This window comes from Sminthopsis crassicaudata, chromosome 1 (assembly GCF_048593235.1).
Source record: "Sminthopsis crassicaudata isolate SCR6 chromosome 1, ASM4859323v1, whole genome shotgun sequence".
NCBI classification, from domain to species: Eukaryota; Metazoa; Chordata; class Mammalia; order Dasyuromorphia; family Dasyuridae; genus Sminthopsis; species Sminthopsis crassicaudata.
In genome coordinates, this window is record NC_133617.1 from 149,695,376 (window position 1) to 149,722,979 (window position 27,604).

Consider the following 27,604-nt stretch of genomic DNA (forward strand, 5'->3'; position numbering starts at 1 on the left):
CCATTTTCATTATTGAATTGAGTAGCAATATAGAGCACTAAAAGACTATTTTAACATTAGTTATACAAATACTCAATATTTCACAATTTTCTCTATTTTCTAGGGGTACACTCTTCTTTTTTTGTTCATCTCTAAGCTTTTCTTTAACATCCCGATTGTTGAAACTGGCCTAGAGTTATATATAATTATTTGTAAAAAATATAATTTCACATATAATACATGTTACAGTTTCACATTGGCATGACATTTTATTTATTTTCAGATTCTAAATATGGAAAGTACATAAAATTGATTCTTTATATATCCTTTCCAAAATTATAGCTTATCATAGTAAGATAAAAATGAAAATGATTCTGGTTTTTAAAAAGCAATAGTATGGTATAATGGAAAATAAATTAATTTTGGAAGTCAGAAGTCTGATGTAAACGTAAAGTTTTTGAGCAGTGATTTTTTTGGAGACACAGAAAAAGTTGATTTCACCAAGAACAAAATATTGTTTTGTTAGAAATATTTTAAAATAGATTATCAAAAAATAATATTTAAATTTAGAAATAAAACATCATCAAAATAAAATTATGTCACAGAAATGCAAATAGGCTTGACAAAAGTACTTTGAATCAAATATATTGTTATTTTCAACTTCTCAGAAGTCTAACTTCCCAGAATGCCCTGTATAAGGAATGATAGCGATGTATTAGTTGTCAGATTGTCATTTATGTATCCTGTATAGTTTATGCATTACTATTGCTTATCATGTCTGAGACAACAGTGGATTTGATTCTGTATAGTGTGTCAGGGATGACAGTTTCTTATCTCCCAAGTGAGAACCTTGCCCAATGACCAATGATTTAACATACTACTTGGAGGAAATAAATCAAATCAATATTGACATTTTTTCTACATATGAAATCAAAAGACAAAGGGAAATAATAACTTAAATGAAAGGATGGTTCACAAAGTATGGAGAATTTGAATTATAAGAGACTTTACAAAACATTAAGTTCTTCCTGTGTTTGGACAAGAATATTTATCAAATTTTAACTTGAAAATTTCCACTAAGGGGGCAGCCCCTACCTCCTAAGGTATCCTACTGCACTTTTGGGTAGCTATTATACTTAGGAGACTTTGTTATATGGCAGTTATTTTTTTGTTATTGTTATGTTTGTTTTGTTGTGTCATTCAATCATTCCCCTATAAAATGAAGATAATGAAAATACCTCATAAGGTTAATGTGAGGATTGAATGAGCTAATATCTGAAGAGCTCTTAACACAGTGCTGACACATAGTAGGCACTTACTCAATGCTTGTTCTCTTTCCTCTCCCCCTGACCTTCTGATTCTATCAAGTGACACATAAAACAGAATGACCCTTGCTTGTCAAAGCTGTTTGCCACTAATAGGGAGGCTGTCTGGTACAAATTCCATATACTAGAGGGACCTATTGACTAATATTGAGTTTGTAATATTCTAAAATGTTCAGATAATTTTCAAAGAGAGCAAAGTCCTCCAGATGCTCCTGTTTAGAGATGACATAGTGTTGATGGCAGCAAACCCTGGAATATTACAGAGTCTACTTAATGAAATACAAAATCATTTGAAAGAGTTTAACCTATTTATCCACAAAAGAGGATGCTGGATAAAGAATTTTGATTGTCTGTTATTTGAAATGCAGTTGGATGCATAGTCCCTTAAACTAACCCATTAATATATAAATCTATCTTAAAGAAGGTAGACAATGAACTGTGCCTAGAATGGAATAGATGGAAGAGATATGTCTGGATTATTTTGAAGTATTTCTCAGAGCTAACTGAATTCCCTTCCCTTTTGGGAATTCTGTAAGCCACAGTAAAAGATGAATGTCAGAGATCACCAATCATGTTTTCCTTCCCACTGGGAATCCTAGGAAACTGTAATAGGAGAGGATACCTCTCCTGTTAGTAGCTTGGAAATTAACCAGGTGAAACTTCAAAATGAACTAGTAAATCTCAATCAACTCTGGTTTATATCAGAATACACACACATATATACATATATATATATTCAATATGTACTATGTTACTATGAGTAGGTCTGATCCTACTGGCAAGTAAAGGGAAGCATGTCCACTTTGGGGAAGTACATTGATTCTTTCTAACAGCTAGGGACATGTACAGTGATGATGAGAAGGTAGTTTACAGAATTTGTCCCAAACCTCTGTTTATTAACCCAGTTTCCATTGGCAAAGCCTCAATACCTCAAGCATAACCTACAAAAATTTCCAGTGGCCTTTGGCAAGGCTCTTAGAGTATAAAAGAGAGAAGACAGATTTTATAACTAAGCCAAGCCAAGACCTACAGTATGTCCTCCAGAGGATATATCTCCTTTGAAAGTTCATGGAGCTCAACCAGTGGTTTAATTGCTATCATCAACATAGTTTAGTCTCCTTCTCTCTAATGTAGTGTTTGCATTATGTTTAAAGACCTTATTCTAAGGATATCCATCATATCTTATGGGCAGCGAGGTGACATGGTAGAGTTCAACCCTAGATCAGAAAGACTCATCTCTTATTCAAATCTGGCTTCAGATTAGTTGTGTGATCTTGGGCAACTTATTTAACATTGTTTGCCTCAGTTTCCTCATCTGTAAAATGAGCTGGGGAAGGAAATAGCAAATACTTCAGTATTATTGCCAATAAAACCCCAGTTGGGGGTCTGAAATGACAGAGCAACAACAAGAAAATAATATCCAAATACCATTAGCATATGATAGTATCAGCTCTCCTGGGCTGGACCCACTGTATACTTTTGATTTGGGGACTTGTGAATTGACTTCTCAATATGCAACAACTATCTTAATGGGACAAACCAAGGGGTGCATTATGTTCAGCAAAGCATTTTAAGACTATATATTTTTTAACATTTCAGCTTTGACACATACCCAAACACTACACATATTAAAAAATTTTTTTTCAACCCACATGCACTTCAAAGGAAATTGAATCCATATGTTTCTGATTCATTTACACACAACTCATCAAAATGTTGTTTTACTAGAGCTAAACTCAAATCCCACAAGGTCTGAGTGGGTTTTCCACTTGGCAGAGTGTTCTACTTTCTCTGATTATTTCTAAATGTAGTCAAAGTGGCCCAAGTGAAATAGGAGTCCTCACACTTCCCGGTTCTGAAACCAAAATTGGACATCACCTTTCTTTGAGATTCAAAAGTAATGTGGTAACTTTTCTTACCTCTCCATAAGTTGTAATTTACATAGCTGCTATTGCATTGATGTGTTCGTGTGTGTGTGTGTGTGTGTGTGTGTGTGTGTGTGTTTTATCCCAGCTAGATGTATAAATGTCAACAGAAAAAAAAAAAAGGCAGTCTTTACATTGTTTCTAACCAGGAAGAATCGATCAGAAATTCTGTGAACCCAGGAGCAAGATGATAAAATCATAGACTTGGAAAGAATCTGGAAAAGTCATTTATTCGATCCTCATGACTTCAATCAAGACCTAAGATACCCCCAAACAAGAATCCTATCCTTTCTATTATTTCCATTCCACTCACAGAATCCCAGAGTTGGAAGGACTTCAGGAATCCTCTGTTCTCATGTATTCTTGATCAAAGTATTGCTACTATAGCACAATCTGAGTAGTCATTTAGTTCAAAATCCTTCTGTGAAAGAAAATACACTATTTCCTTTTCCAGTCCATCCCATTTGTTTTAACTCTAATTGTTAGTATCTAATGTCTTTATATCAAGCCTAAATGTGCGATCTTTGGAATTTCTACAAAATTTCCCTAGTTTCACAGCTTGGGGACAAGTAGAATAAATGTAAACATTCCTCCCTCCCCTCCTGTTCTTTAAAGAGTATTTTATTTTCTTGAAAAAAAAAAAAAAACTATAACTGCATATGTCCTCACTCCAAATCATTTGTCTCCAGGCTAATTATGACTACTTTCTTCAACCAATTCTCCATGTAATGAATTTAAGGCCCTTCACCATTCTGGTGGCCCAATATTTTTGGCTGTTCAAGTTTATCTATCTTAAACTGTGGCACACAGATTAATTGTAAGTATTATTCTAATCATCATTTATTTTTTGAATATCTTTGAAAAAGAAAAAAAAAACTCCCCCTCAATGCAACCTTGTCCCAGTTTTACTAACTGCTTCTATCAATGATTTTATGTCAATCAGATATTTAAACTCCAAATGCTTCTGTTTTCAACCAAAGTAAAATTCTTGAGAAGCAATAGATATAATTTATATCAGTATCACATACATACATATATATATGTATAAGAGCTCATATATTTCTGTGTATGCATATGCATTTTATACAATAACTAATAACATATAATCATATACGTTAAATGGTTAATAATAGTTGTTTTCAGTCTTGCTTGACTCTTTGTACCATTTGGGAGAATTTCTTTACAAAAATACTGGAGCAGTTTGCCATTTCCTTCTTCAGCTCATTTTACAGATGAGGAACTGAGACAAATAGGATTGACTTTCCGAGGGTCACACAACAATTAGTCTCTGAGACTATATTTGAACCCAAAAGATGAATCTTCTTGACTCTAGGGCAAGTACTCTATCTACTCTACTACATAACATCCTAACTAATAATAATACCTAGCATTTATGTAGTAATTTAAGTTTTGCAAAGTTTTTTACAACTATTATCTCATTTTATTTTCATAACCATGGGAGATTGCTGCTATTATTATCTCCATTTTACAGATGAGGAAACTGAGGCAGTGAGAGTAATTCATCTATAATAACAGCTAGGAAGTATCTGAGGTAAATTTTTTTTAAATTCAGGTCTTTCTGACTGCAGGTATAATACATTATATATTATACTGTATAGCTATAAATGATGCAATACAGATACATATTATACATATATATATATATTCATATATATTTTTGTATATGTATGTATATGCATTTATAGTGAGGGTGTATGTGTGTGTAAAATCTAGGTACATATTTGAGAATGTACAATTCATCTAACATGGAGGCATCCTTGAGGGGCCTTTGGAGTATGTCTAGATTGCCAAATATGGAGGTTTTTTCAATTTCTTCATGTGAGTGATAGTATTCTTTGATTGGTTACCTACATCTTTAAAATTGGCAAGCAGAGCTAATAATTTTTTTTCTGTTACTATATTTGGCCATTTTTATCTGCTGTATCCAGAGGATGAAAATCACACAGTTCACTGTGTATGCCATGAATTGAACTAGTGAGAGAGGAAGGATGTGATGACCTTGCAGCTAAGATTGCAGGTGTGATGATGTGGTCAGCTAGCCCAGCATGGAGGCCCTGAGAATCCAGGAAACACATGTACAAGAAAGGTTTTTGTATCTTTTGGGGCTGCTCTATAGGAATCTAGTTAAATTAAATTGTATAAATGTTCTTCTAGAAATAGATCAAATACATTATATATATATATGTATAGTTAAAGTATGAAATAAAATAAAATAGATATTTATAAAATTATAAATAGTATATGAGAACAATACAATTAAAAATTTCCTTATTGTGAAATTCTTGATTGGAAACCATTTCCCAATAGAAAAGTGGTTAAAGGCTAGTCTCAAAAGATATTCTCAAAATAATTGCAAATTATTAACAACCATGAAAAATGTTCCAAATTACTAATAAAAGAAAATTTCTAATCAAAACAGCCCCAAAATTTCACCTCACATTTTGCAAATTGGCAAAGATGACAAAAGATGGCAATAGCCAGTCTTAGAAGAATTGTGTGAAGATATGCACACTAGTACATAGTTGGTAGAGTTGTGAATCAGTACAATCATTTTGTAACATGGTTTGGAATTATGCCAGTAAAATACCTAAAATGTCCATACCTTTTGACTCAGAGATTCAATTAACCAGACTTACACTCCCAGGAGGTCAATGGCAAGAAAAATCACCATTTATACCAAAATATTTTTAGTAGCAAATATGTATGATAGCAAAGAACTGGAAACAAAGTAGATGGCCAATAATTAGGAAGTGACTAGACAATTGTGGTACATGGAATATTACTATTCTGTAAGAAATAACAGAAATGAAAAAGCACAGAATATTTATATAAATCATGATGCAGAGTGAAGTAGAGAGTCAGGAAAATATATATATACACAATGTCTATAATAATATAAATAGAAAGAACAATCACACACAAAAGTCAAAAGAGAATGTTATCAAATTATTTTTTAAAAAAATATGATTACAAAGAAGAGATATGAGAACACACTTCCATTCTACCTCTTTATAGAGGTAGAAAGTCCAAGGGTTTGCACATTACATTTATTTTCATACTTTTTAAATGTTTTGATAAATATCTTTGTTTTTGTCTTAAAATTACAGTTTGTTATAGGATACTATATAATCTTTGGAATAGATTTGGGGAAAGGACATTGGGAGAAATTATGGTCATATAAAATAAATAAAAAATAAATAATGGCTTATTTTTAAATTAATAAAAAATCTTAATTTAACACTGTGTTGAAGTGATTTGAAATTTTAGTTCTATTATCAGCTAACTTTGATACTTGGTTTTTATAGCTGCTTAATTAATCAGTCAGTCAACCAATCAACAGACATTTATTATTAAATTCCTAATATATGTCAGACACCATGCTAGCTAAGCACCAGAGGTAAAGATAAAGAATGAAACTGTTCCTAAACTCACAGAGTTTCATCAGAAAAACAGACCTAACGAAATCATGTAAATTCAATGGAAAAAACATTAACATTAGCTGTGGATAGTCTATTTTTTCAATCCTATTCAGACTAAATTCTCATCTTCCTTTATATCAGTCAGTTGTCCTTGCAAACTAATCAGAAAATGTTCCACTTTTATAAAGAGTGGATTCAAACTACCAAAATCCTCCATTTAGAAGATTTTTAAAACAGATTTGAAAGTTTTATAATTTCCAAGTTTTTAAAGTGTAAAATAGGAAAGTTCTTATAGATGATGTACTTATATTGTTCTCAATAACATAATTAGACAACTACAGTATAAAAGACTGGAGATACAAGTAGGAAATTAAGACAGTTTCTACTTTAAAGAAATTCAGTTTGGGAAGCAGAACCAAGATGGTGGAATTAAGGCAGGGACTAACCCCCAGCTCTCTCCCAAACCCTTCAAAATACCTTGAATAATGATTCTAAATAAATTTTAGAGCATCGGAACCCACAAATAGATGGGTGGAATGAACAATTTTCCAGCTGAGGACATCTTGTGGGAGTCACCAAGAAAGGTTGCTCCAGAGTGAGAGAGCAGTGCATTTTCAGGCTGGTGGCAGCCGCAGTCCCAGCAAACCAGGAGCAAGCTGGGGGCCACTGATTCAGTGACAGAACTCATTGTTTCCAGATCTCTCCAGACTAAATGTGAGACTTGGAAGATTGGCAGAAAGGGTTTATTTCACTAGGGTGAGAGAGCTTGGGAAACCAATGGCCAGAAGTAGGTTTGGGGAACCACTGAGTCAGCAGCAGAGACAATGATGGTGGCAGTAGCAGTGATGGAAGTGGCAGCAGCTTCCAGAGGTCTCAGCCCACAGGGTAAGGAGGTTGAACAGATGATCAGAAAAAAAAGTCTTTTTTCTAATATCGAAGCAGAGCTCTGTTGCTTTTCCCATATTATGATCTGTCACCTAGTCCTGGCTCATAGTTCCAGAGCAAGGAGGAGCATTACTACACTAGAACTTACAATCAGAGTGGACTTGGGGACCCTCCTCACAGTTCAAGAACAGAAAAGACCAGAGCAAAGGCCAGGAGAGTAGCAGACACACTGCTTCTTGGGTATACCACTTTGGAAAAACTAAAAACTTATAGGCCTCTAGAAAGATCTTTGAAAACAGCTGCACGAACCAGAAGATCACTGTATACTTCAACAACAATACTGTATGAGGATGTATTCTGATGGAAGTGGAAATCTTCAACATAAAGAAGATCCAACTCACTTCCAGTTGATCAATGATGGACAGAGGTAGCTACACCCAGAGAAGAAACACTGGGAGGGGAATGTAAATTGTTAGCACTAATATCTGTCTGCCCAGGTTGCATGTACCTTCGGATTCTAATGTTTATTGTGCAACAAGAAAATGATATTCACACACATGTATTGTACCTAGACTATATTGTAACACATGTAAAATGTATGGTATTGCCTGTCGTCGGGGGGAGGGAATAGAGGGAGGGGGGGTAATTTGGAAAAATGAATACAAGGGATAATATTATAAAATATATATATATATATATATATAATAAAAAAAAAAAAAAAAAAAAAGAAAACAGCTGCACAAAATCCCTGAATCTTGGGACATTGCACCATCAGCCCTGGAAAGAGACCTACTTTAACAAAGATCATAGTCTGTTGGGAGACAACAGACATAGAAAGTTTCAGCTGCAAGTGTGATAGAAAGACTTTATAGGCCTTAGGCTATAATAGAAAAATAGAGGATAATGAATCCCCTTTAATATCACTTCCATTCATAATACCATATCAAATTTGAAATTTTAAAACTGTTCTCTCCACATTATTATTCTTTAAAACAAAACAAAACAGTAACTCTTTTAAAAAATCTTTATCCTTACTGGAACATGAAATAGAATTTTACTTTTTCAAATGGTTTTTTAGTTAGCATACTCCTGACAGCCACTTGTCAGGCTGGGCCATTACTAGTCATCTTGTCAATGGGCCTTAATGAATCTAAAGGAGAGAGTTATACTGACATTTTTACACAGCTCTGCCACACTTAAAATCCAATCCAGTCACAAGTCAAGACATCATTCCCATGATGTCATTGTTCCTCTTTGAGAATGAAGGACAAGCAACAACTCTTGTCATCACCAAAAAGGTCAGAAAATTGGTAACTTGTTTTTCTGTAAAAGACAAATGCCTAACATTCATATGCTTAACAACTCCTTCAGGCTCTTTGCCCTAATATAAGCAGAGCCTCTATGTAGGCAGTACAAAAGATTTTCATGGTCACTCCCCATCTCATTACAAAGCATTGTGTACACCCTATTCTACAAAGGCCTTGTTTCTATCTAATTAATCACATCAATGACATCTTATAGAATTTTGTACATTGCTATCTCCAATTTCTTTTCTGCCATGGTTTTCTTATGAATGATGGAGGGGAATGAATTTCATGTGTAGTGCTATGTCTATAGCCTTAGTCCAGATTCCTTTTTTAAAAAAAAAATTACTCTTAAAACAATTACTTCATCTGCATCTATTCTTACACAGATTTTCTATAAAGTCATTTAAAAAAATTAAGTCATTTCATTGAGATTATATCTTTTCTGGTATATTTTTCTTGTTTTGATTCACATACACAAAAAAACTGGTTTTATATATTTCATTATGGGAATTGAGCTAATGTCATGAGCTAAGACATGTTTAAAAAAAACTTCTATACTTTCATTAAAATTTTTAATAAATATCTCATACTGCAGTGATTCCCAATTAATTTCCCTAAATTCAGTCTAATCCCTTTATAATCTATTGTGAAAGAGGATATGTTCCTCTACTTTGCCTCTGTTGCTCTGCCTGATTTCAACTCTAAGAAAGAAGATAGTATGAACTTATTGCTAGTTTAAGCCATGATTGACACTGCCTCCATCAGCTTACTTTCCTCTTTGATTGGAGTGGTGGAGAGAAGAGTACAAACTTCTCCCTCCCAATATTTCCCCTTATAAAGGATGGAAACTGAACTCTCAGATCTCTTCACGTTTCATCTGTTCTGCTTGGTTACAACTCCATGACAATTGATGCTTTCTTGTTGGGCACCTTCTGATTTCTCTTCCTCTCACTTTTTTATATCTTTTTGGGGTATTGTCTGTTCCATTCATCCCATTAAGTTACAAGATCCTTGGGGCAGCAATTGTCTTTCTTTTTATTAATTGTATCCCTAATGATTAGAACAGTGTCTGTCACATAGTAGATATTTAAAAGTGGTTATTGGATTTATTCGATTTGTGATTCTCTTTTAAGAACTTCCCAGATAAATTGAATGGATGTCCATCAATTGGATAATGGCTGAGTAAACTGTGGTATATGAATGTTATGGAATGTTATTGTTCTGTAAGAAATGACCAGCAGGATGAATACAGAGAGGTTTGGAGAGACTTACATGAACTGATACTGAGTGAAATGAGCAGAATCAGGAGATCATTATACACTTCAACAATAATATGAGGATCAATTCTGATGGAAGAGGCCATCTTCAACAATGAGAGGATACAAATCAGTTCCCATTGATCAGTAATGAACAGAACCAGCTACACCCAGTGAAAGAACTGGGAAATGAGTAGTATTTACATTCTTTCTGTTGTTTACTTGCATTTTTGTTTTTCTTCCCAGGTTATTTTACCTTCTTTCTAAATCTGAATTTTCTTGTATAGTAAGACAATTGTATAAATATGTTTATTTATATATATATATGTGTGTGTGTGTGTGTGTGTGTGTGTGTGTATATATATATATATATATATATATATATATATATATATATATATATATATATATAGTATTTAACATATACTTTAACATATTTAACATGTATGGGACTACCTGCCATCTATGGGAGAGAGTGGTTGGAAGGAGGGGAAAAGTTGGAACAGAAGTTTTTGCAAGGGTCAATGTTGAAAAATTACCCTGCATATGTTTTGTCAATAAAAAGCTACAATACTACAATAAAAAAAGACCTTCCCATGTGGCTGTATGCCAACCTGACATAAACAATGGAGAAGTATGTTATCTTTTTGAAGTGTATATCCAGGATATGACAGAGAGCCTCTTAAGACTTATCAAGCTAGATATTAACTTTGGGGAGCACATGGGAATACATATTACCACTAGAAACTTTTAGATAGATAGATAGATAGATAGATAGATAGATAGATAGATAGATAGATAGATAGATATAGAGATATTTATCTATCTATATCTATCTATCTATCTATCTATCTATCTATCTATCTATCTATCTATCTATCTATACTATACTATACTATAATTAGCTATTACTTGTGATTATGAAGTCTTAGACAAGAAGTTAAAGACCTAAGAGAAACAAGTAGTGTTCTTTAAAGCTACAGACTGAAATTGGAGGTTTTAGATAAAAAATGAAGATTTAGGAGGTAAACAATTGATTATAATGAACTTTCTTGACATATGATCATAGGTCAGGGATGGAGTGTAACTGACAAGGTCCAGCAATAATATAGAATATTTGTAAGGAGATTCACAAATCTGATGAAGAGGGCTTTAAAGGGAATTTAAAATAGATAATTAACCATGAATATCTGTTAAGTTTAATAATACAGCAATAGAAATAACACTGGGAAAAAATACCAGTGAAGATCAATAATCCACAAGAATCCATTTTCAAGAAATTGGTCAATGTAGCCATAATAACAATCATCCCCCCCCACAAATATACTTTAATTGGGTATTAAGGAATCTTAATCTTAGACAAATCTTAGATCTTAAGACCAATTATTAATTCATCTGTAAACTATGTCAATTATGTTATACTGCCCAGAATTTGAAATAATACTCACATTGTACTCAGCCCCAGTCATATTATCTCTACATATCTTATAACACAAAGTTATTGAGAATATTGAAGCATATGGAGATAAAGGAATAGGATTAAAAATTGACCTACACAAGAATTAGTTGAAGAAACTAGAAATGCTTAGTATAAAGAAGAGAAAATTTAGAAGAACATGGTTGTAATCATTAAATGTTTGAACAGTAATAATAAAGAAGAGGAATATCTCTTTTGCTTGGCCCCAGAAAGGAGATCTAAGAACAATGGGTGAAAGTATTGAAAGTCATCAACAGCTGATTTCAGTTTGATTTAAGGAAAAAAAGAAAAATGTCCTTGTAATTAGGACTATCCAAAAATAGAGTAGATAATATGAATTAGTGAGTTTTTCTTCACTAAAGGTCTTCAAGAAGATTCTGAATCAACACCCATTACATATATTGTAGAGGGGATCCTTGTTCAGGAATAGTTGAACCAGAGAAGTGATTTCAAACTCAAATAGAAATAGAGATCACTAAATTTATATAAGAATCCCTGTGTGCCACATAATTGATTTAGAAAATCATACATTGTCATTATATCTCTTCTGTTATATTTTAATTTATTTTTTTAAAAAAATATTTCCCAATTATATTTTAATCTCCCTGGGATCAAACATGAATTTATTTGACATCTCTGAATTAGAGTATTCTATGTAATTCCCTAGAAATCTCTCCACCCTGGCAGCTCATTCCAACTCCAGATATCTCACATTGGAAGTATCTTTTCCTTCTCTGCCTGGCTTCTCCCAAAAACCCTCCTTTCAAATAGGGAAATGCAAGACATCTACATCTTCACTATTTCTAGGATGCTTTCTTATTCTACTCCTGGGCTTTATCTCTCTCCCAGTCCCTTTCCAGATTCCTTTTTATGGATTTGCTTCCCCCATTAGAATGCATGATCCTTGAGGTCAGAGATTGTCTTTCTTCTGATATTTGAACTTTACCTCTGACTTAATGCCTGTGCTTGGCAATGGCAATTTACTTGGGCAAATCATTTCTCCTCCATGGACCTCTGTTTCTTCATCTTTGAAATGAGGAGGTTGTATTATTAGGTCTTTGGAATTCTCTTCCAACTCCATATTTATTTGTTTTGTATATATTCCATACCCATACTAGTGTATTCTATTACCTTCTAATGCTGAGATTTAGTGTTTTAAATAATAATGATTCATAGCAGATACTACATACAAATAATTATATAAGGTATGAATGATAAATTAGGTAAAAAATTCCAAATTTTGATCTCATAAGTATAACTTAGACTTAATGCTAAAGAACTTTTTGCTGTAATGTGAAATGAGAACTCAAATCTGAGTAGATTTCATATATATATATATAAACATACATATATATATATACACATATATATATATATGTATAGAGAGAGAGAGAGAGAGAGAGAGAGAGAGAGAGAGAGAGAGAGAGAGAGAGAGAGAGAGAGAGAGTATATATCTTATTCGAAAAGAACAGAAAGTTTAAAGTCAAGGGGTTCAGAAGCTTAAAGAAAGAAACATGTTGGAGAACATTTGGGTCAAGATGATTGGATACCAAAATAGATACTTTGATTCATAACAATTAATGTAACAGGTTTGAAATATGAGAGTTCATTAGTATGAAGAAATTCTGTTACTTGGCACCAAAGCAGTATCATTTATTAAGCTAAATTCTTATTTTCTTTAGGGAAACCATGACTAGCTTCATTTGCCTGAGGGCTTTTGAATGAAAAAGCCCTATCAACATTAAAAAAGTGAATCCAAGGTGTACTGCTGGGATCCCAAACCAAAATACATACATACACATATACATATATACATATATATGTATATGTGTATGTATGTATATGGAAACACAGACGCAACTTTCTCTCTGCCTTTGTCTCTCTCTCTCTCTCTGTCTCTGTCTGTCTCTCTTTCTCTCTGTCTCTCTGTCTCTCTGTCTCTCTCTCTTTCTCTCTCTCTCTCTCTCTCTGTGTGTCTTTACTCTCCCTCTTCTCCTCATTTTAAAACTTTCTTCATATTATGGTTTTATTAACCTTACTAAAATTTCCTCCTAGAGATTCTGGTAAAAATGATACTGATATAAAAACCTATTAGATGCTTATCCCCTACCCCCATTTCAGTGTCCTTGTAGAACCATGAAGAATACTATTTTGCATTTTATGGTATTGTGTTATAAGCTCACAATAAACTGGTATAACTAAAAAATATAAATACAGTGGAGTCTGCCCCTTCTGATAGTTAATTTTAAAATCAGATCAGTATCACAGTATCAATATGACAGGGGTATTGTCATTTCATATTACAGATGAATACCTCAACTCTAGTACCTTTTCTTTGGCATATGATAGTGTGTTCTTTGAAAAATAAAAAAAAAAATTAATGTATGCTTCATGATTTGAGACTATAATAATTTCCTCTAATGTAACCACATGTAAAGTTACCGCATGGTACCTCCTTTATTACAAACTTTGTGTGTGTGTGTGTGTGTGTGTGTGTGTGTGTGTGTGTTTCAAATCTGCAATTTCACTAGTAAAAGAATCTCTTGATGAGGAACCTCTCTACAATTACATTCAGCAACTCTTCTCTAGAATCCATAATAACATCTCTATAAAACCTTGACCCATACAATCCAAGGATGATTATATTAAATTGGATGCTTATTCCTTTATCTATCATGAAACAGGGCCTGCTACCAAGAAAAATATTTAAGCCAATCCAAGTCAGCAATGAAATCCTATAGATATGCAATATAGAACACATTCTATGATGAAAGCTCTCCAAATCTGAATTAAGAGAAATGGATGTGCTTCGTTGTTTCTTCTCTGGCACTGATGTGGCAAAAAAAAAAAAAAAAAAAACTAGGATAGTGTAGCATAGAGTGTTGGATGTGAAGTCATTAAAGGATTAAAATCTGCCTCAGATACTTACTGAGGGAAATTACCCTGGTAGTTACTTAATTTCTGTTGACCTCAGTTTCCTCATATATAAACGAAAGAGATTGGGTTAATAACCTCTAAGGTCCTGTCTAGCTCTAAATCTATGAAGTTGATTATTCCAATTAATTTGGTTTTGAATACATTTTCATTCTTTTAGTCATCATATGTATTATAATCTTGTCTATGCTGATTTTGTATTAATTTAATTCAATTAACTTCTTGTAACCTTAGTTTCCTTATCTATAAATGACTTACAAAGTTCCTTTCTGACTCTAAATATATTATTCTAAGATCTAAATGTTTCCATATTTCTTGAAATCCCTCATATTTCTTTTGGTTAGAGGAAGAAATGGAGAGGAAAAACAGAAAGACATGCATAGTCCTGTAGATGACAAGGATAGAGATCATCAAGAAAAATGATGGTTAACAGTTTCCAATGCTGATCAGACAAAGGAGAGAGAATGATTCATAGTTACAGAATGATTAATATGGATCTCATCTGATTGTATTCTTTCAAAAAGTTGAACAGTTCAAGGGGAGAAAGAAATGAAACAATAGTCCCGGGGATGGCAAGGTCAAAGGCAAAGTTTTAATGTATGGGGAAATCTGAGAATAAAATATTGTATCCCAAGGTAGCCCACTTTACAATTTGAAACCTTGATTTGTTTAGTTAATAGTCTGTATCTTTGAAACTTCTACCAATTGTTCTTAGTCCTGCCAATTGAAGGTGAGCAAAATGGGTCCTAATTTCTCTTCTATGAAAGTCTTTGAAATACTTGAAGACAGTTAGCTGGAGTCAATTCCTGGTTGCCCTCTTTTGTATGGTCTCCAGAATTTTCTAAGATATGGCATCCCTACCTCATCAAGACTACAGGTAGATGAAGTCTAACTACAACCCATAGCAGCAGAAATAACATTTTCCTTGTTTGACCCTCTCCCGATGTATTTTTTGATAGCATTTGTTGGCTACATGATATACTGATGACCTATATTGACTTTTCAATCCATTAAAACTCTCAGATTAGCACCACAAGAATTTTGTCTGGTCTCACTGTCCCTGTCCTGTATTTGTGCAGTGAATTTTATGAACCTACATGTAAGTATTATCTTTGTTCTCACAAGAGCACAGTATAATCCTAAGTACTTTCTCTTACCAACAAGGAATCTGTGATTGATTCTGTTAGTAACTCCATCTTTTTTTTTTTTTTTTCCATTTTAAACTTTTTTCTTCCTACAAACTACAACAAAGTTCCATTAGTCAGCCATACTGAGAAACCAATTGTAAACAATTAAAGACTGCTAGTTACTAGTTCTCACTTCCTCAAGGACACCATCTTCTCCTTTCGGGAGGACACTGGTCTTTCCTATAACAGTACACTGGCCAGATGAGCTTGCCCCATAAGACCAATGAAATAACAGATTGCAAATCACCAAATTGATGAGGAATAAAGAGAGAAGAGTTGGAAGGTTATTTATTTGCTGACAGTAACTCAGGATCAAAAGTAAGAACTGAAGTGTCATACTGAAGGAGGTGTATAGCACATCCAAATATACTACCAATTAATACAAAAGACATGACTCAGCTGACCCAAAACTTATGGGATCTCTGTCCTACTATCAGGAAATCTTAATCCTAGAGGAATTAACCTATTTAGCTTTGGCATTCTATTTAGGTCTGAGTTGTCCCAATTGGGAGATAAGGACAGGAGGTCAGGGGAACGAAAACTCATCCCAACTCACATTTCTTAGCTGTCTCCAGATAATATTTATATGTTTGACTTCTAAGCTAGCCACTCACCAGGTCTCTTGTATTCTCTTAGCCAGCTATAGTACTTTCCCTTCCTGTACTTTTTTTTTTTTTTTTTTTTTTTTTTTTTATTTCTTGCTCTGGTTCTAGAAATGGTCATCAAATAAACAGTATTAGAAAAAAAAATGTAACAATAGAATCGCTATTCTTTTTTTTTTTTTTTTTTTACTTCTTGCTCTGGTTCTAGAAATGGTCATCAAATAAACAGTATTAGAAAAAAAAATGTAACAATAGAATCGCTATTCAGAGGTCTATTCCCAATGCCCATTACTCCACAGACAAAAACTCTCCTTCCCTAGCATTCTCTCAAGCATTTTAATCCCCAGGATAGAATATATAATCCTGGTGGGTAATAACTACTTTATTTTTGTATTTTTATCCCTAGTACTAATCACAGTGCCTGGCACATAGTAGGTATTTTATAAATGCTTATTCTTTTATTCACTAGGAAGCTGGTGGAGGACAATAGGAAAAAAGAAGCAGCAAGCCATTATTTCTATACATGCTGAATGCATAAGCTTCCTTGGACAGTCTAACCTATTTTTCTTTGCTTTTTAAACACTTTTTCTGTTAGATACCTGACCTTAGGCAAAATGTCAGTGCCATTTGTTCCTGCTTAGGACTATATCAGAATTTAAGTGACATTTTCCAAAGTAGATGAGTGTCTTCCCTTAGCATAAAAACAGATGAAACATTTGTTATGAAAGTGACTATGAGGTGATGTTAGGGAAGTAGATTTTAAAAACCACAGCCACTGTTTAATAAAGTGTTCCTTTACTTAGTGAAAATACCTTCAAAAAGCCCAGCCCAACCCTGAGCTGTTTTACTCAAAATGAAATCTGCTGACTGGTCCCAGTTCAGTCTTTTGGTACAATTCAGTTGACATCTCTCCACATTCAGACAAATGCACATGACACAGGGAGACAGGCCAACATAATTAAACATTGGCCCAGATCGTTTTCCTTAATTAGCTTTGAGTTTCTATAATGAAAATACCTGGAGACTTAGCAGACTTCAAAGTCCCATTAAAGCTGTGCTGTTCTTGTTGCTTTGAAAATTTGGGAGTTTAGGGCTTGCTGTCTCATACTCATTAATGATAATCATTATATGATGTGCTTAAAAGTGCCTTTGATCTCTGGATCTCAAAGCACTTCACTGAAGATATGCATTCTTGAAACCCCTGATGAGACCTCTCCTTGTTGATGGCAACTCTTTGCTACAAATAGATACCTTATTCAGTTTCAGTGGAAAATGATGGAGAATGTTGGAGAAAATATAATATTTACATATCACAGACTACATTTTCCAACCTTGAGAATTAATCTGTTCCAATGACAAGAGAAAAAAAAATCAAGAAACCAAATAATTTTGAGCCCAATGGCCTAAAACAATGGATTTGAGAACTCTTATGGTACTATAGAGAGAATGCTTAATTTACAATCAGAAGGCATGAACTTGATTCCTATATCCTTCTACTTTCTATCTGGTGGGAGCTTGGATGAGTTACCTCTCAGGGTCTCATTTTCCTTATTTGCAAAATTAAGAAATCAAGTTTGAAGATCTGATTTTCTTGGTTACTTACAGTTCTAAATCTATGATCAAGCACATCTTCATAAGGCAATTCCAAAGAAGTGATGAGAGGCAAATAAATCTAGTTATTCAATTCAATTCTAAAGTTCTCTTGTCTTTCTGTTATTCCTATACTAAATCTCAATCTTACTACCTCCCTCCCTCTCTCTCTCTTTCCCTCCCTCCCCCCTCCCTCCCACAGAGGTAGGTCTCAATGAATAGAATACTAGCTTTGAAACCAAGAAGATCTGAGTTCAAATTTTGCCTCAGACACTACATATGTAATCTTGGGCAAGTCAATTGATCTCAGTCCCAGTACCCTCATGTGTAAAATGTGTATAATAAACTCCCCCTAGCTCCCCCAGCAATTATCCACTTTGTGAAAATCAAATACTTATCTGCAAACTTCAAATAACTATGTTATTGTTACTATTATTTTTGAAAGTTATAAATAATTATGTATCCACAGATGAAGCTGTCCCATTTTGAATTTCTTCCCTTTTGTCTTAACTCTAAGACAAGGAGGGACATGGGTCATTAGTGTGTTTTTTTTTAACCTCTTCAGGCAACAGATGAGTGAGAAACAGTACCTTATTTTGAATTTAAGAATTCATCAGTGTAAGTAAATTCTAATGAAGAAATCCTCTATTCATGGGAGATTAGCAAATATTCAGTGTCAAAAGGATTTAAACCTCAAACTTTCTAATTCCAATATTGACTTTTTCTCCACAATATTTCATAATCTGAGAACCTAATCAATCACTCAATAAACAAATTTTTATTAGACACCTACTTTTTGCCGCACAATGAGCAATGTGTTAAGCATTGGGAAATATAAAAAGAAGCAAAACACAAATCCTGTCTCAAGGAACTTATATTGAAGGTGGTTGTAAATAAATGAACTTCCTTAAGGTCATCAGGAAGTAAATCATTCTAAGTAAGTCCTGGTCTATTCACATTTATTAATTAACACAAATTTATCAAGTACCCCTTGTATACCAAGCATGATGGTAGATCTGATCAAATGCCCCATGAGCTTTACTTTTATGGTCATTTCAGGGTCAGAAATTTATGACTTTCAAAATATGAACATCTAGCTTGCATGCACCATTTCCCCTTTGAGTGTCTTTGCCCTTTCTGTGGTTGCAAGATGACCTTTTGAGATTCTTTTGAAGAAGTGCTATGTTTAGCAACCAGCATTTGTGTGATGAGCCCAAGTGGGTGCCAACAGGGTATTATGAGTGTACTTCTGTAAACTGGCTCTACTAAGAAATCATACTGACCTTAAAAAAAAAAAATCATCATTGACTTCCACTTGAAAAGTAGTTGTGATGTAGTAAATAGAAAGCTTTCCTTGGAATCAGGAAAATGGATTCAGATCTTGTCTGACTCATACTGCCTCTAAAATCCTGGGCAAGTGACTGAGTTTCTCACTGTTCTAGGCAATTCTCTTAAGACCGTAAGTTGCAGAGGAAAGTACCAACATATATTGCTAGAGAATATTCCCTATGTCAAAAAAAAAAAAAAAAAAAAAAAAAAAAAAGATCAAAGTGAGTCTATATGCATTTGAAAATAAATTTGAGGCCAATTTGTGAGATCTCAGAGAAAACCCGGGGGCCTATAAGAGGCAGGAAGAGGAAGAGCTTTGGGGGTAAGGTCAATAGGTGATATGAAAATTTAAAAAGAGCTTATTAATTGCATTTTCATCTGGATAACTGATTATTGCCCTGATACAAATTTGGTTTCCAAAGGAACCCCTGACTTCTACCAAATAAAAATCATTTGACATTATGTCAAGTGGCATTTCTGTGAAAATGAAGTAAATGAAGTCCAGAATAGTCTAGCTAACATTCTACAAGGTTGGAAGAAGCTTCCCGGATGGGCCTCAGTGTTTAAAAGTGAATTAAATGGGTACATTGAAAAAATATTTGAATACTCATTAGATAACTTCCCAGAACTGAAATGTCTGGATTCATTCATTTAATTTGCTTATGTCTTGAATGACTCCATAATAAAAGTAAAAAGTGAGTGGGGCTTGATGAGAAAAGTACTACAATGCAAGAATGCCCAAAAGGCAAGTCATTCAAAATGAAAGTAGTGATTTTAGTAGTGCTTCAATGGAATGATCAGGTAGAAAAAATGAAAAGGGATCATGTACATTGAAAAAGCCTAAAGCTTATACAAGTCAAGGAATTCAGCACAAACTCCATTGTTCCATATCCACTTCATAATAACTGAACTTCTTTGACACTTAGAAATAATATTACCATTGAGGCATAGACAAATGTGATTTATAAGCTCTCTATCTAACCTGAAGGGAATGGTACGTGTCCAATTTTTCCTTTACTTTTAGCGCTGTGCTATAGAAAATGCATTGTATTTTGAGTCAGCCTGGGTTTGAAAGTTAGATCTTTCCTTTAATAGCATTTTTACCTTGAACCAGTCACTAAATTTCTCAGGGCTTGGAATTCATAATTTGCAAAAGGAGAGAGTTCAAATAGTTGACCTCTCCTGTCCCTTCTAAGCACTAGCTACAGGAGACTACTTGTTTAGACTAGGGAGAACTGATTGCTAAAATTTCTGTGTGATCAGTTATACCTTGGAATTGACAAATGCTACAAGTCAGTGCTTGATTTATTGTCTTATTGATTGTCTAAACTTAAAAAATAATAGTGAAAATTTAGCTTAAAAGTGTGGTGCTCTTTAAGAAATGATTGTTAAACATTTACCAGAACATTCTTGTTTCCTGGTTTAAAATTCTATCATCAATTACAAAAACATTATGATGAGGTTAAAAAAAAGAGAGAGAGAGAGAGAGAGAGAGAGAGAGAGAGAGAGAGAGAGAGAGAGAGAGAGAGAGAGAGAGAGAGAGAGAATTGGATTTGAAATTATGAGACATGATATCACCTTAGTGGAAGTTTTCAAGATTACTCTATGTGACCATTTGACTATGATGTTATAAAGAGAATTCCTGGTTGTATATGAGCTCCTTTTAGATCTCTGAAGTCCATTTCAGCTCTAACATTCTTTCTACCTCTGCTGTTTAAAACCTTAGTGACCTTGAGGACATTTCCCTCTGTGCCTCATTTTCCTCATTTGAAAAATAAAAGGGTTAGGTTTAATGATTTTCAAGCTCTTGTTTCGTGATCATTCTTGCATGGTCATTCATGTGTCAAACATTGTGAAGTTTTGACTACTCCACTTTAAAGTGAAACCAGAAAATAAAAAGGATCTAATTCTCTAGAAGAGGCAGAGCCAGAATTGCTGCAAATAGTTCCCATTGTGATAGGTAGGGTAGCCCTGACTGTTTTAGAAGAAAATGGCTAGATACATTTGGACTGTTACCTTGAATCAAATTAGATGCCATCTATTAAGACAAAGGTTTTAACCTTTTTTGTGTCCCTGACACCCTTTGGCCATCTAGTAAAACCAATGAACTATTCTTCCCACCCCTAAAACAAATATCTTCATCTGCATAAGATAAAATCCAAAACATTAATAAGGAAGCTAATGATACTGATATATAGTTATCATTTTTTAAAGTTCATGGATTCCAGATTAAGAATCTCTATTTTAAGGTATGTACTATGTATGGGGTAGATGCTCAAACAACTGCTGATAACTTAGGAACTCCTGCTGTATTTGAACTTTGTCCTTTTCTGGAAAAAAAACAAAAATCAATCTCATAAAAAAGCAGTGAAAATGATCAGAAAGGGTTATAACTATTTAAAATTTGGTTTGATATTCTTTTCATAAGAAAGATTCATATTCTAATGGCAGTAGGACATGACCAAGCATACATTATTGGCCCATTAATGCACTTGGCTTTGGCCTTATGCCTCATAGGGCTCCAGAGGCCTGCATTAATGGCCCTGTAATACGACACACCCTATCGTGTCTTATTGCTTAATTGGACTCCAGACAAATTTGGTTAAACCACATATGCTGCTCTTTTATTGTGACAGCTAGGCCATTTTTATTTCTTATGTTTGCCGGCATTTTTGGAGGTGTCTGAGTTCATCAAAATGCATCTCCTGAGAGCCTAGATTGTGGCTGCAGAGTGGAAGCTGGACCTCCCTTAGCTATTTGCTTTCCAGATGCCAAATGGATCCTTGCCCTGTTTGGGGGGGTGGGGAGTACATGATTTTTTTTGTGAGAAATAGGCAGGACTGCAGTGAAATCTCAATGTCGTCGTCAAGTTATGTTTATGTAGGCAGTCATTTATTAAGAGCTACTATATGCCAGGAATTGTGCAGTGTGTGTCCAGGTGCACTGTACCATTTGAAAGAGGAAAGAACTATGTTGATATATTATGCTAAGATTATGAGCCATGGATGCTAAGAATTCATTTTTGAAAACAAAGACTTCTCCTGGTTTGGGCATGATTAACATTTGTAAATGGAAAAAGAGAGAGAGAGAGAGAGAGAGAGAGAGAGAGAGAGAGAGAGAGAGAGAGAGAGAGAGAGAGAAAAGTCCAAAACTTTCCTGTTTCTATCGAGAACATTCATCTTTCCAGTCACCTTAGCATAATAGTGTCCAAGAATTCACTCTCACTCATTTATCATAATTAAATTCATCAATCAACAAGCATTTATTAAGCATCTATTTTATTTGGAGAACTAAGCTAGATCACCATTATACAAAGACAAAAGTAAAACAATCCCTGCCTTAAAGAATATCTCACTCCACTGAGTGAAATAGTTTGTATTTAATCAGTTTCTAAATCTTGTCTAAATTATTGTTCCATCTTCTCTTACCTCTATCCCTTTCTCTATACTGCCATAGCCATTACCAATTAATCTTCTTACTTCTTATCTTTTTCTTCTCCAATCCACTCCTTGATATATTTGTGATCATTTCTGTGCCATATAAGCTATATATATATATATATATGTATATATATATATACATACATATATAATATATGTATATATACATATATGTATATGTATAAAATGTGTGTATATGTATATATATATATATATATATATATATATATATATATATATATATATATATATATGTATATCTATGCTTACATAGAAACATGTCTGCTAAAATAATCTTCCTAAAATGTAGTATTGGCAAAATCATCTCCTCCTTTCCCCACCCCATTTGAACTTTAGTTTCTTATTGTATTCATTCTCTTTTTTATGCTCTTTGATGAAACAACATTGACCTCCCTCTTATTTCTTGTGCATGATGCTTCATCTTTCTACTCCTGATGCTGGTCTACAGCCTGTACCTTCAAGCCTGGAATGCTTTCATTCCTCATCTCTATCTTGAAGTTGCCTTCATTTCTTTGAAGACTCAATTAAAATTCTACCTTCTGAGATGTTAGTTTCTTCCCTTTGAAAATGACCTCCAGTCTACTCTGTAAACATCTTGCCTGTGTTTAGTTGTTTGCATGTTGTCCACTCCTTTAGCATGCAGAGAGGAGAGATCTTGGCAGGAAGGATATGTTTTTATGAAGGCACCTGGCATATAATAAGCATTTAATATTTGTTGATCAAAAGACTCTGACTTTTTTTTTCACCCACCCCTCCAATTTAGCATAATATATGGAACATACTAAACAGTCAATATTTTCTGATAATGATATAAGTTTCTCGGCTTGTAATTTAAAAACTGTCACAATCTGTTTCCAGTTAACCTTCTTAGTCTTAATTCATAATACCCACAAGCATGCCTTCTAAATCTAATCAAACATTTACTTACTGTCTTCCAAACTCAACATTCAATGTCACATCTCTTTGCCTTTGCTCAAGGTGTTTCCTTTGCCTAAGATACCCTCCTTACTCATCTCTGGTTCTTAGTATTTTTAGCTTATTTCCAGAATCAAATGATTTAAATATTTTACCTCTGAGTAAAATGTAAGTTACTTGAAGAAGCCATGATTTTTCATTTTCTTTGTATCCCCAGTCCTTACCACATAGCAGGTGGTTTATGATGGTTTATTGAATAAGATATCATTGGATTGGATTGAGCAAGTCAATATATGTAGAATGTTTCTCTATTTGTGACTTTGTTAGATTGGATAGTATTTCTCACTTTGCAGAACAGAGATAAATAATCATTTTTCTTTATCATAATACAAGATTTTAGAGCACCTAGGTAGTGTGTAGAGTGGTGAGTTTGGAGTCAAGAATACTTGGGTTGAAATTTAGATTCAGACAATTTGCTAGTTGTATGATTTTAGGCAAGTCACATACTCTGCTTCCATTTTCTTATCCAAAAAATGTGGATAATAATAACACCTATTAATAGAGATAGAATTTGTAAAGCATTTCCACAGTACCTGACACATAGTAAATACTATGCAAATATTAGCTATTTTATTGTTATTATTATTTATTACATCTTAGAATCAAAAAAAAAACAAAAACAAAAAGAGGATGGTGCAAGCTTAGAAAACAAAGAATAGGTATAGGAGAAGCATTTGAAAGTGATGATCATTCTTTTTTGTTCAGACATTTTGTAGAATCACGGATTTTGAAGGGACCTCAGAAGCCACTTGATTCAGCTGAAGAAAATCATCCTGTACAACATTCTTAATGCATGGTCATTTAGTCTTTATTTGAAGTGTCAAGTAGGTGGAGAGTGGTTGGTACTATCTCTTGAGGCTTCTATTATACTTTTTTTAAATTAAAGCTTTTAATTTACAATACATATGCTTGGGTAACTTTTCAACACTGACCTTTGCAAAACTTTCTGTTGCAATATTTTTTTCCTTCTTTCCCTTACTCCCTCCCCGGGATGGCAGGTAGTCCAATACATATTAAATATGTTAAAATACATGTTAAATCCAATATATACATATTTATACAGTTATCTTGCTGCATAAGAAAAGGCTTCCATTATACTCTGGGATAGATTTAATAATTAGAAAGTTTTTAATTTATATTTGGCCAAATTTTTTTCTTTTTGCAACTTCTGTCCACTAGATCTAGTTCCCCCAACCTCACTCCAAGGAGAACAAGTGAAACCCTAAATTTAATCCAAAATTGAACTCATTAATATCTTCTTCCTTTCCTCCCTATCCCGAGTCTTTCCATCTTCTAACTTTTCCATTGCTATTTATAGTAATATCATCCTCCCAAGAGCCCAGGCTCAAAACCTAGGTATCATCCTTGAATAATCACATTCTCTCATCTTACATATTCAATCTGTTGTCAAGTCCTATTGTTTTTACCTCTAAAATATTTCTTGTATATGTCTCCTTCTCTTCATTGATACTATCACCGCCCTGTAGACTGCTAGGTCTCTCTGCCTAGAATGTCTCCCTATTTGTCTATCTTCTATTCAGCTATCAAATAGAAATTCAAAAAGTACAGATCTGACCATAACATTCATTCATATTAAATAAACTCTAACATTCTCTGTTTGGTTTTTAAAACCCTTCAAAACTTGACCCCCTTTTTTTCCTTTCCATTTCTCAAATTTCCTCCTACTAAATGTAATTTAGTGACACTAGCCTACTTATTGTCCCTCCTACAAGAAACTCCATCTCCTAGCTTTAGGCATTTTCAGCAGAGCTCTCTTCCTCCACTTGTCAACCACCTGACTTGCTTCACTTCCTTCAAGTCTCATCTGATGTCCAATTTTCTACAAGAATCTGTGATTCTACAGAAAATCTAAACAAATGATTCTCCTATATTTATTCTTTGTTTTCTAAGCCTGCAGCATCCTCTTTTGTCTTTCTCAGTTCACCTTAATTATTATACTTTATCAGATTGTCTCTAATTTGCCTTAATTGTTTAAAATAGTCTGTATGTTGTCACTCCTGTTAGACTATAAGCTCCTTGAGAGCAAAAACTATTTTTAAATCTTTTTTTTTTTTTTTTAATCACCACTACTTGGAATAATGTCTGACTCATAATAAGTACTTAAATGCTTTTTGGCTGACTCTTCTATGTGATAGACTTTAAACTATTTGAAGACATTAGTTCAATCTAATTCTTGAACAAACATTTATTAAGTACCTAATATAATCATTACACTACACACTGGGGATACAAAAATAAAAAAAGTAAAATGCAATCTTGCTTTTAAGGAATTTACTTTCTAATGAGAAGAAACTATGCAAATGATTATATACAAATAAAATAAACAGGATAAATTAGAGATAACCAACAGAAATGATCAACAGAATCCACAGAAAAATACTAGTATTTTTGATATTTTTTCCAACTTTAAGTAAAAACAGTTATTAACATTCATTTTTAAAATAAAATTTTAAGTTCTAAATTTTCTCCCTCTCTCTTGCCTTTCTCTTCTCCTGAAGATGGTAAACAATTTGCTATAGGTTATATATATGTGCAATCAAGTAAAACAATTCTATATTAGTCATGTTGTGAAAGAAGAAACAGAAAAAAGGAGAAAAATTATTATAAACATAAAGTGAAAGGAGGGAGAAGGAAAAAAGTAGAAATCAAAATATGATGTTGAAAACTAATATATAAAATTTTTAAAAAGAAAAGATATTAAAGGAGAACAGGAAAATCTTATATTCCCCCCTGAACCTTCTATTCTCTAGGCTAACCATATTTAGTTCATTCAACCAATTATCGTTTGGCAAAAACTCAACAGCTTTTCCTCACCCAATTGCTTTCCTCTGGATACTCTTTGGTTCATCAATGTAATTGAAAAAATGCACTACTCAGGATTAAACAATTACCTGGATATGTTCTGACTAGGTCAGAGTACAGAGGGGCTATCTTCTCTTTAGAATTAAATACCATGCCTTCATAATGAATCCTGAAATCACATTTGCTTACTTGTAGAAAGGGGTTGAACCATGCCAGTTTACTTAACTGGGGCAAGAATTAACTTGTAGTATCCTAACCAAAGCAGTTACTGAGCATTCTGAAGGAAGTAGTTAATAATTTGTAGGCAGCTGCTCATTATTTATATATGACTTACTGCTGAGGAGAAGAAATAGTGAAAATATACTCTTTTCTACTATCAATTGCTGCTGAGAAGACAAAAATAGAATAGAGAAGAGAAGGGTAAATAGAAGACACTTCTCTTCTTTTCCCCTGTTGAGGGGAAATAAGTGTTTTGCCAAAGGAGAAGAGTTAACCCAGAGATTTTTTTTTTCTTGAGCCAAAATTAGGGTAAGCTGTTGTCTTTTCCTAAAAGAACATCCCCTACTTGTTATTGATGAGCAAGGATAGGACAACAAAGGAACAATTGAGAAGTCAAAAAGCAGCCCAGCAGCCCAGAAAATAACCAGCTGAGATGTCATTCCCAAGCAGGGTCAGATCAACATAACGTGGAGCAAATCAACTTAGTAAGGGGAGTCTTTGCTCACACAGAAGCTGTGTATATCATGGGACTTTTATGAGCACCTAAAGACTAAAGACTTAAAAACTTAAAGACTAAAAACCTAAAAAGTTACAATTAGAATTTAGACTTGATTTGTCCACATGCATTCCCTACACAAGGGTTTTATTACCCTCAGACTTTTAGTATGTGACACCTCCTTATGGACCGCTCAGTTATCAAGCAAGTGTGATTAAGATTAAGATTAAGATTAGGTCCTTTGACCTAAATTGAATTTTATGATTATTGCTTTGAATTTTAAGCAAGTGCTTGGTAAAAGTTAATCGAGTAATTTAATTGATTAATTGATAAAAAATATAAATCATAACTGATTTATCAATGGGCAATAAAATGGTAAGGACTTATGAATTAC